We start from the raw sequence: 9,976 nt of genomic DNA, 5'->3' as shown, positions 1-9,976 counted from the left end.
AATTCAGAATTATTATCAATGGATCCTCTAGGCCTTTTTTACCTTTGTAATAAGGCATGATCACCCATGCTTATTCTAGAGGTTGGCTCATTCTGAACTTGACTAGAAGGCTGAGATTGAGAAATTAATTATTGGCTAGAAGAATAAAATTCACTATATAAATCAAAAATTAATTTTCTAATTTCAACAATTATTGCATGAACATCAAAATGAATCTCATCATAAAGATTTAAACATGAATAATAAAGAGACAAATAATCATTTAAACCATCTAATTTACATCTAGGATAAAAAACACAAGCCATAAGATAAAGTGAAGGAATATTTTTGAAATAATTCAACCATTTTTTCTTCATGTTAGAAATGCAATCTTTTAAATTAACATCATTTTCATGGTCTTGCAATGCACCAACAATATTAAGACATTCAATCATAAATAAATGAGATGTAGGATAATAAACACCACTCAATGTATATGTAGCATCATTAAAAACTTTTAAAATATCCAAAAGTTTTGTACAAATGTCTCAATTTTATGGATATAGTTGAACTTGTGGCACATTATTGCTAATAAATATGCACAATAAATCTCTATATCCAAATGACTCGTTTAGTAATTCATATGTTGAATTCCAATGAGTGAGAACATCTCTTGGAAATCTTTTTGGTTTTCTATTATTTATTTTACAAAATTTAGCCCATTCTTTCATAATTTGGGGATGTCTCCATAAAAACGAAATTGCTTTTTTGATGGGAGAAATAAATTCATCTAGGATTCTTAAACCATCTTACACATACAAATTTAATACATGAAATGCACACCTAATACGAAAAATTTTTCCCCCAAAATTGGGTTGGCAAATTTTTTTAAGGTCGTTAATTGATACAGAATTTGCAATAGCATTATCAAAACCAATTGAAAAAATTTTATAAACTAATCTATATTCTTCTAAAATGTTTTTAATCATCCTATAAATATTATTAGCAGTATGTCTCTCATTAAAAATACAAAATGCAATTATTCTTTTTTACATGATCAAATCATTACTAATCCAATGACATGTTATGCCCATATATGAATGTATTTGCCAATGATCACTCCAAATATCACTATAAATAGAAACTCATTCACTCATATTTAAAAAAATTTCTTGTAATTCTTTTTTTCCTTTTCTAAATAAAGAAAAAACATTTTGTTTTAAAGTATTTCTAGAAATACATTTTGCATTAGGATTTATATACATTTTGACAGTAATTAATAAAACCAAGTTTTTCACCAAAATTAAACGATAAAAGCTAAACACAAATCATTTTTGCTAATTCCTCTTTATTTTTCTGATCAGAATATTAAAATAAAGATTGAGATTTAGAATTTGTATACCTGAATATTTGAGTTTGATCTTATCATACCCAATTTTTTTCGAATGCTTTTACTTTAAATGCCTCTTGAATGTGTCATATCCACCTCCCATTTTGAACTTGTAGACTTGGCCACAGTAATTGCAAATTACATCAAATGTATTTTCAGATCTTCATTTTTTTGTAAAATGGACTTTGAAAATATCGGATGTGAGTGCTTTTTACGCCTCATCTTTCTCAACTTGTTGACTTTGGCTTTTTTGAGTGTGGTGGAATAACTCTTGAACTTCAACATCATTATCATTATCCCCAATTTGCTCCATTATGTTGTCTAAATCAATTGCAGTAAGCTCATTTGGATTTGAGTATGTTGATTCACCAACCTTACTTTTCCCCTTGCTACTTGATGAACTTCCAAATCCACTACTTGCCATTTTCTAAAAAAAAAATTGGTATGATACTATGATAAAATTTGAAAATAAAAAAAAAATAGTGTAGAGATAACAAAAAATATAAGGTACTAGAAATTTGAAAAAAAAAAGTGTAGAAGATAATAAAAAAAATTAGAAATTTGAAAACAAAAAAAATAGTGTAAAATATTAAATTAAAAAGTAGAGATACTAGAAATTTTTATGAGTATATAAAAAAATAGAGTAATAAAGAAAATATTAAATTTTAATGATAGTATAAAAAAAAATAATAGAGTTATTGAGTAAAATAATGGGATATTAGAATTTTTTATGTGTATAAAAAAATAAAGTGTAAAAATTTAGAAAATATTAAGAATTAAAGAGAGATTTGAGAATAATTGTGTAGAGAATTTGAGAGATTTGAGAGATTGGAGAGAATTTAAGAATTGTGTGAATGAATTAAGTGGATGAATTAGGGTATTTATATAGTTTTTATAAATTTTTTATTTTCAGAATTATCCCCAAAAATTCACTATTTTTTTACTGTTATTAGGGACTAAAGGGTAATTTTATAATTAAAATAAAAAAATTGAAACGGTAAATATTTTTACCGTTTGAAATTAAAAAAATAAAAACAATTGATTTTCAAATTTAATAAATGATTATAAATTTAAAAAAAAAGAAATGACTTATGAATGGACATTTGCAGAGCATAGTGCAGGCTGCAGGGGTAGGCTGCTGGGCCTATGCAGGAGTAGGTGAGGTCCTGGGCGACTGGGCTCAGTGTGTACTGTGCAGGATTTAATCGACGATATTAATTCGAATCAAACTGACGATTCAATGGTTTTATAATATCTTGAACCTGAACCAAACCATGGAGAAACAGTTTAGGTTCGGTTTAATAACGGTTTTGATTTTGATCGATTTCGGTCTGGGTTTGACCGGTCCGGTTTCGATTCAATTTCGATTCCAAACCGGACCTTGGCCACCACTAGACCGAGTTATCCACCAGATCCGACTGCCTGGTGGCTCGTCCCATAACATAGTCAATATTATAGTCAATCCCAGCATTTTGAGACGTCCCAAACGTTTTTCAAGTAGCAAAATTTGCAAAGATAGTCTCGAACTTAAGTTGTGTAATTTTTACCTTGGTTAAGATAGCTGATAAATCTGTAAAATATTCCTGATTTAGTAAAATTAAGTAAAATAATTCTAATTAATATAAGAAGATGTAGAGGGCTTTTAGGAATATTTTTATAATTTTTGAAGTGCTGAAAATAAATATTTGGACTGTAGAGGAGTTAGGGATCCCAGCTGGAGTTTGGAGAATTAGATCTAGATTAGGTTTCTTGTAAGCTCTGGATGGGCATTATAATTATTATTGTGGACCTAAGGCCCTGTGTGTTGTTGATGTTGTATTTTCTTGCAGGGGGGTTAGGTCCAGTTATAGGAGAGGCTCTGCCAAAATTTTGACAAGACTTTAGGAAATTGTTTTTCCTTCTTTAATTAAATTAATTAATTTTGTCAGTCTTTTGATTGAGGTCAATGTGTCTATTTAGGTAATCGGTACTAGCTAGCTTTCCATCTCGTTCCAGCCGGACCAGCTGCAATCAGATCGACCAATCTGTGAATTGGATATTGATTATTTTTGTAATTTTAATATTAATTATATATCTGGCATGCTCATGCATTTTATAAATATTTAATTATGCACATATATAGCCATTAAATTAGGAGTATTATGGTTGTTGCATATTTAATTACTATTATTTATTTGTGATTGCCCCACGAGGATAATTTGGAGCTCTGTGTGTGTGTTGGCGTGAGTATGGTGTGAATATGGATACGAGTAGGATGGGTAGTCGCAGCTAGAACTTGACTCGCTGGGAGCCGATCCTTATATATGGATAAGTTGAGGTGAGTACAGTTTTGAGTTGATCTCACTAGCCCCCGCACTTGGATTATTAAGAGAAATTTCGGCTTTAGTTGACCTCGTTAGCAAGTATTGGATTAAGATTGCTGTATAAGGGATCAGCTCCCATATGTATATATTGATGTGATACACTGGGTGTGTGAGTAGCTCCAAATTAACTTCTTGTGCTAATATTGGGTGAATTATTTGTTATATGTGATGGATGTGCATTTCATGGTAGGATTACACTAGTTTTAAATAGTTATAAAAATTGCGCTTATAATTAATAACTAAACTCTCTAAGTAGAACGCTCATTTCTGTTCAAATATTTTTCTTCTTAGTTTAACAGTTTCTTGTATTTATTTATTTATTTGTTTGTTTGTTTAATAACTAGAACTCCGCTGTGACATTAGGATATGTACTTATGATATTAATTAATGAAAAATTATTATGATATTAAATAGTTTGTACATGATGGTATCAAGATTGAGCTGGACTCCCTTAGTTTTAATTTTCGAATAGAAATCGGATTGAATTAGCTCAAATAGATTTATAATATTTTATTTTATTTTATTTTATTTGCATGTTGGGCCTTAATTTTAGTCTTGATTATGGGTTTGGGATATAGTAAGGCTTACCACGGGCCTCGGGAGCTTTATGTCTGCTAAAATTCTAATGTCGGTTCAGCCCATTGAATTGGGTCATGACACTCATGAATTGCTAGACTAAGCAAAAATTGAAACATAATTGCATTCACCACAAGAGAATATATTCCTCATAATCAATGTTAGGTCTTTGTGAGAAACCTTGTGCAATAAGTCGTGCTTTATATCTCACGATTTCATTTTTTTTCATTTCATTTTCGCACAAATCCATTTATATTCCACTAACTAGACATCTTCTGGTGTCTGGATTACAAGTCCAAAAACTTTACATTTCTTAAATAAATTTAATTCTACCTTGATTGTGTTATTCCATTTGGCCAATGATTTTTATGTCTGCATTTTTCTAAAGACTTGGGTTTATGATCCTCGTCATTTTTTACAATATTGAGTGCTGCATTATATAAAAATATCATCGACATTTGTTTCATATCGGTTTCATCTTTATCCTGACATGACATAATTTATCAAGATCTCTTCATTTTCATTACTTTCAGGTACCTTAATTTCTTCTGGAAATCTATTATAAATGTCTAGGTTCTCTTCTGAAGTTTTCTCTGCTAGAGCTTGCTCTTATGGAGCTTTCTCATCTGGAGTTTGACTATCTTGAATTTTTACTCCTTTTAATTTTCGAGGATTTTTATCCTTGGAACTGATAAGTCTACTACACTTCAGGTGTGCTGTAGACTTTTTAGCATAGTCAGTTTGTGTGGCTTGTCCTTCATAAACTTCAATTCTAATAAAAGCATTTGCAACTGGTATATGAAATTTAGTTACTCTATTTGGGTTAGTGAATGCATCTGGCAATTGATTGGAAATATTTTGCAGATGAATTATCTTTTGAAATTCTAGTTCACACTGCCTGGTATGAGGATCAAAATGTGATAATGATAATTCTTGCCATCCCACTACTCATTTTCTCGCCCTAATGTCAGGAAAATTGATTCATCAAAGTGATAATTGGCAAATCTGACCGTAAATAAATCTCCTATCAAAGGCTCAAGATATTTAATTATAGATGAAGACTCATGCCCAGTATGTATTCCCAACCTCCTTTGAGGACCCATCTTAGTGTGTTGTGGTGGAGCAGTTGGAATAATATGTTGCACATCCAAAAATTCTTAGATGGGAAATATTTGGTTCCTGACCCAAAACCATTTGTAAATGGGAGACTTATGATAAGATATTAGCCTGATGCGTATAAATGCTGCTGCAAGCAGAATATCATGTCCCCAAACAGAAATAAAAAGCTTTGTTCTTATAAGTAATGACCTTGTAATCAATTGCAGTCGTTTAATACATGATATGCCAAACCATTTTATGTGTGAACATGAGTTGTGGGATGTTCACCAATTATTCTCATTGACATGCAATAAAATGTAAATTCACCAACATTATCAAGACGAATTATCTTAATTGGATAATTAGGAAAATGTACTCGCAGGTGAATATTTGTGCAAACAATCTTGCAAATGCCAAATTGTGAGATGATAGTAACACCCATGTGACCATTTAATTCATACATTAATTAAAACCATAAAATGTCTTAGTGGTCCACTTGGTAGATGTACAAGCCACATATATCACCTTGAATATTTTCTAAAAATACAAGAAATTCAAATCCAATTTTAACTGGTGATGGCCCAATAATTAATTTTTCTTGAGAACAAGCAGCACGTGAGAATTCATTGATTTGAAGAACCTTCTAGGTTTTAATAAATGATCACATGAATTCTCAATAATTTTTTGCATCATAATTAGTCCGGGATGGCCCAATCGGTCATGCCAAATAATAAAATTACTTCGATTAGTAAACTTCAAGTTTACTATAGCATGTATTTCAATCACAATAATTTTTGAGTGGTACAATCCAGAGGACAAAGAGGGTCATTTTTTCAACAAACATTTCTTCCCCAAAATAATAGCAGTAATGCAAATGTACTCTATATTTTCCTTTTTTATTGTCTCAATATGATATCCATTAAATCGAATATCTTTAAAACTTAATAAATTTCTTTAAGATTTAGGGGAGAATGAGGTATCATTTATCCTTTTGGGTAATAATATATTAGCTCTTCTAGCTCATAAGCTTAATAAATAAACCATATACAAACCGAACTTGTGTCAGTTCAAATCCAAAATGAGACTTGACTCAACTTTATTTTATGTGTGTAAAAAAATTACCACCCAAAATGTTATATTTAGGAATGATAACGGTTAGAGTATTTATGAAAATTACTCTATTCGAATTCGAATCTGATTAATATTCTTAAATTTTGAATCTGTTTTAAAATTTATTTTCGATTATCTCAAATCCGTCCCAAACCTGATTATTATAATTTAAAAAATATTCGAACTCACTTAATTTTATATATTTTAATTAATAATCTACATAAAAATATTTTTTAGCAATAATTTATCTTTTAAAAATTTAATAATTTCATAAATATTTAAATTCTATTTTATTTAAAATAAAAATATAAAATTTATAAATATTATTATAAAAAACATATATTTTATATTTAATTAAGTATTTATATAAATGGGTTCAGTAATGGATACCTAACACGTAAAACTCAAACCCAAACCTAATTCATCATGGGTATCATTTTTCAAATCCGAATACATCCTAAACCTAATTATACACTATCCAAACTCGTCCTATTAGGATTTGATTAGACCAAATATCCGTAAAAACGTGCCATCCCTTGCTGTGTTAACAAGTTTATAATGGTCAACAATCTTTTGATTTAAAAAACATAAATATTAATACTTTTTAAATTTAATGATATTAATAGGGCTTAGCATTCAATTTAAACCGAATCGAACTGAATCAAATCGAATTATTAAATCCGAATTAATATTACTATATTTTAGAAATTAAATCGAACCAAATAAAATCGCTCTATTTTGATTCGATTTGGTTCGAATTGATTGGTTTTTAAGTTTTGATGGTTTTTTAATTTAAAATTAATTTTCAAATTATTTGATCTGATTTTGATATTGGTTTGAACCTAATAACCATTAATCAATGAAATCAAATAATTTATAAACATAAAATTACATATAATTCATAAATTCTCTATAAAAATATAAATCAATTTAAAAATCAATAAAGTAATTCGATTCTGTTCAATCGATTTTTTCTCTTCAAAATTGAACCAAACCGGAATAACTGAAATTCTTAAAATATAAAATCAAATCGAACTGAATTATTTTAAAAATTGAATAAAATTACTTAATTAAGGCAGTTTAGTTTAATTCATTCAGTTTTAATCAAATAATGCTCACCTCTAGATATTAAGACTTGTTTGGTATTGCTGTCAAGAAAATATTTTTAATATATTATATAGATAATATTAAAAAATAATTTAAAATTAATTTTAATAAGTTTTATTCATAAGAATCTAAAATTTTATTCGGTTATATTAGTTGTTCAGCTATACTAGTTGTTAGCTATTTAAGTAGTTGTCAGTTAGTTTATTAGCGGTCAATTATTAAATATTAGCTATTTATACAGTGATTTAAAATAAAATTATTCGTTAAAAATAACTATTAAATTAGCATATAAATTTAAAATAATAATATCATTTTATTATCTTAATTAAAATACTCTCACAACTTCTAAAAAAATTAAAAGAATAACTTTTCATGTACCTTTCCTTTAATATCTAAGCATTGATTTAAATACTATACTATCAAATAATATAAATAAAAAATAAAATATTTTAATTAGCGTTAAAATGTTTAAAATTATCTTAAAAATTATTATTGAGTAAAATTTAAAATAATAAAATAATATTTTTTAAATTACTTTTTTTAATATTATTTAAAATAATTTTTTTTTAAAACATAATTTTTAACCTTTAATCTCAATTTTAATCACCGCTAAATTTATGAAATATCTTCAAACAAACGGTTGGAATCTAATTAGGGGAATAAAAAGTCAACACTGCTGCTGTCACTTTTCATGCATCAATTGGCAGATGTACATCCAGAAATAATTGAGTCATGGTTGTCTTTAATAAATTCAGCCTACACCTTTTCTCTTTGTCGTCTTAAACGCACCGTTTGCATTCAATTTGCTAAGCTATTTTTTATTTTTTATGGCTTATGCAGATAAAAGAATTATTAAGAAAAAATACAAGCATTTCTACTTAGGTATTTCTAATAAAGATTTTTCCGGTTGTAAATATGATTATCTTTTTTTTATCGTAAAAATAAATAATTTTAAAATAAATAAATAAATAAAAGAATTAAAATTTGAGACCTTTTTATATTTTTACACCTGAAAAGTAAATGAACACCAACTAAATTATTAATTAGCATTTTATTCAAAAATTTTAATTGATCAAGATAAATTTAAACATATTAATATGAGTCACATGATCAAACTTCAATTTTATAATTATTTAAATTCGAGTCATTGTTTAGAAGCCATGAGCCTCATTATAAAAATTCAAAGAACATGAGGTGCAAGTGAGAACATGAGATGGATGGATTTCTTGGACCAATAAATTAGAAAAGTTGTTATTCAATTCAATTCAGATTAGATCTAAAGGCTTAAGCCATTCCCACTTTGAGCATCTCATAGTTCACAACTCTTCTTCTACTCCATTTCACACCCTTTAATATTTTATTAAGGCATTTGGTGACACAAAATGGATAATACACTTCAAAACCAATAATTAAAAGACATGGTGGCTTTCCTCTAGGAGGAATATGGAGTCACATCACATGCCCTTTACAGAAAGGAATAAGCCTGAAAAATGGGCACTTAAAATAAATTAAATAAGACAAAGTCAAGGCTTTTTTATTATTTTTTTAATAGGTCGTTGCAATTGCAATGCTTAGGCATTAAAGATGTCGTTTGATTCGGACCTGAAGGATAAAATAATTAAGAAAAATTAACTATTCAATTTTTAAATTTTAATAAAAACTTTTATTTTGAAAATATATTATTTAATTTTTTTTATTATTTGAAAGTTTTTTTTTTCATTTTAATTATTCATTTCTTGTAAATTAAATAATACAATTATTTAATTCATATAATTTTAAAACCATTCACTATTAATTCTTTGCTTATAATTATTTTTTGATTAACTTGATGAGTAAAAAAGTTAATAGAATGCACTAAATAGTTTATGAACAAAAATAAAAGATTATATATTATATTTTTTAAAATATAAAAATTAAATAATTAGTGGTTAGATTGTAAATATTAAATAATATTTTTTTTAAAAAAATTATTATATGGATTGTGGTTGGGCATGTGCATTTGAAAGTGTAGGATTTCCAACCATTAAACTCCAAGAAAAAAAAAAGACATCTTGATTGTGCCATAAGAAAACAAAAAACAATAAATTTCAATAGTTGGCTTGCCTGATCACACATGATGATTGTATGACATTAGCCTCCAATCTTTCACACTTATAAGAACTCATTTTAAAATAACCTCTCTTTTTTATTATTATTTTTTAAAATGTCTATTGACTTTCTTTATTTATTTATTTATTTTAAATATAGGCTTCCAAACTTGAATCAAACAAGAAATGGGATGTAATCAATTTTGCCTCCTACAATCTTTTTTATTTTATCATAGTCCAAGGTAATAATTTAGGATCTATATAGG

Source organism: Hevea brasiliensis, chromosome 1, assembly GCF_030052815.1.
Source record: "Hevea brasiliensis isolate MT/VB/25A 57/8 chromosome 1, ASM3005281v1, whole genome shotgun sequence".
NCBI classification, from domain to species: Eukaryota; Viridiplantae; Streptophyta; class Magnoliopsida; order Malpighiales; family Euphorbiaceae; genus Hevea; species Hevea brasiliensis.
The sequence above is the reverse complement of the archived record's forward strand: the minus strand, read 5'-3'. Positions refer to the sequence as shown.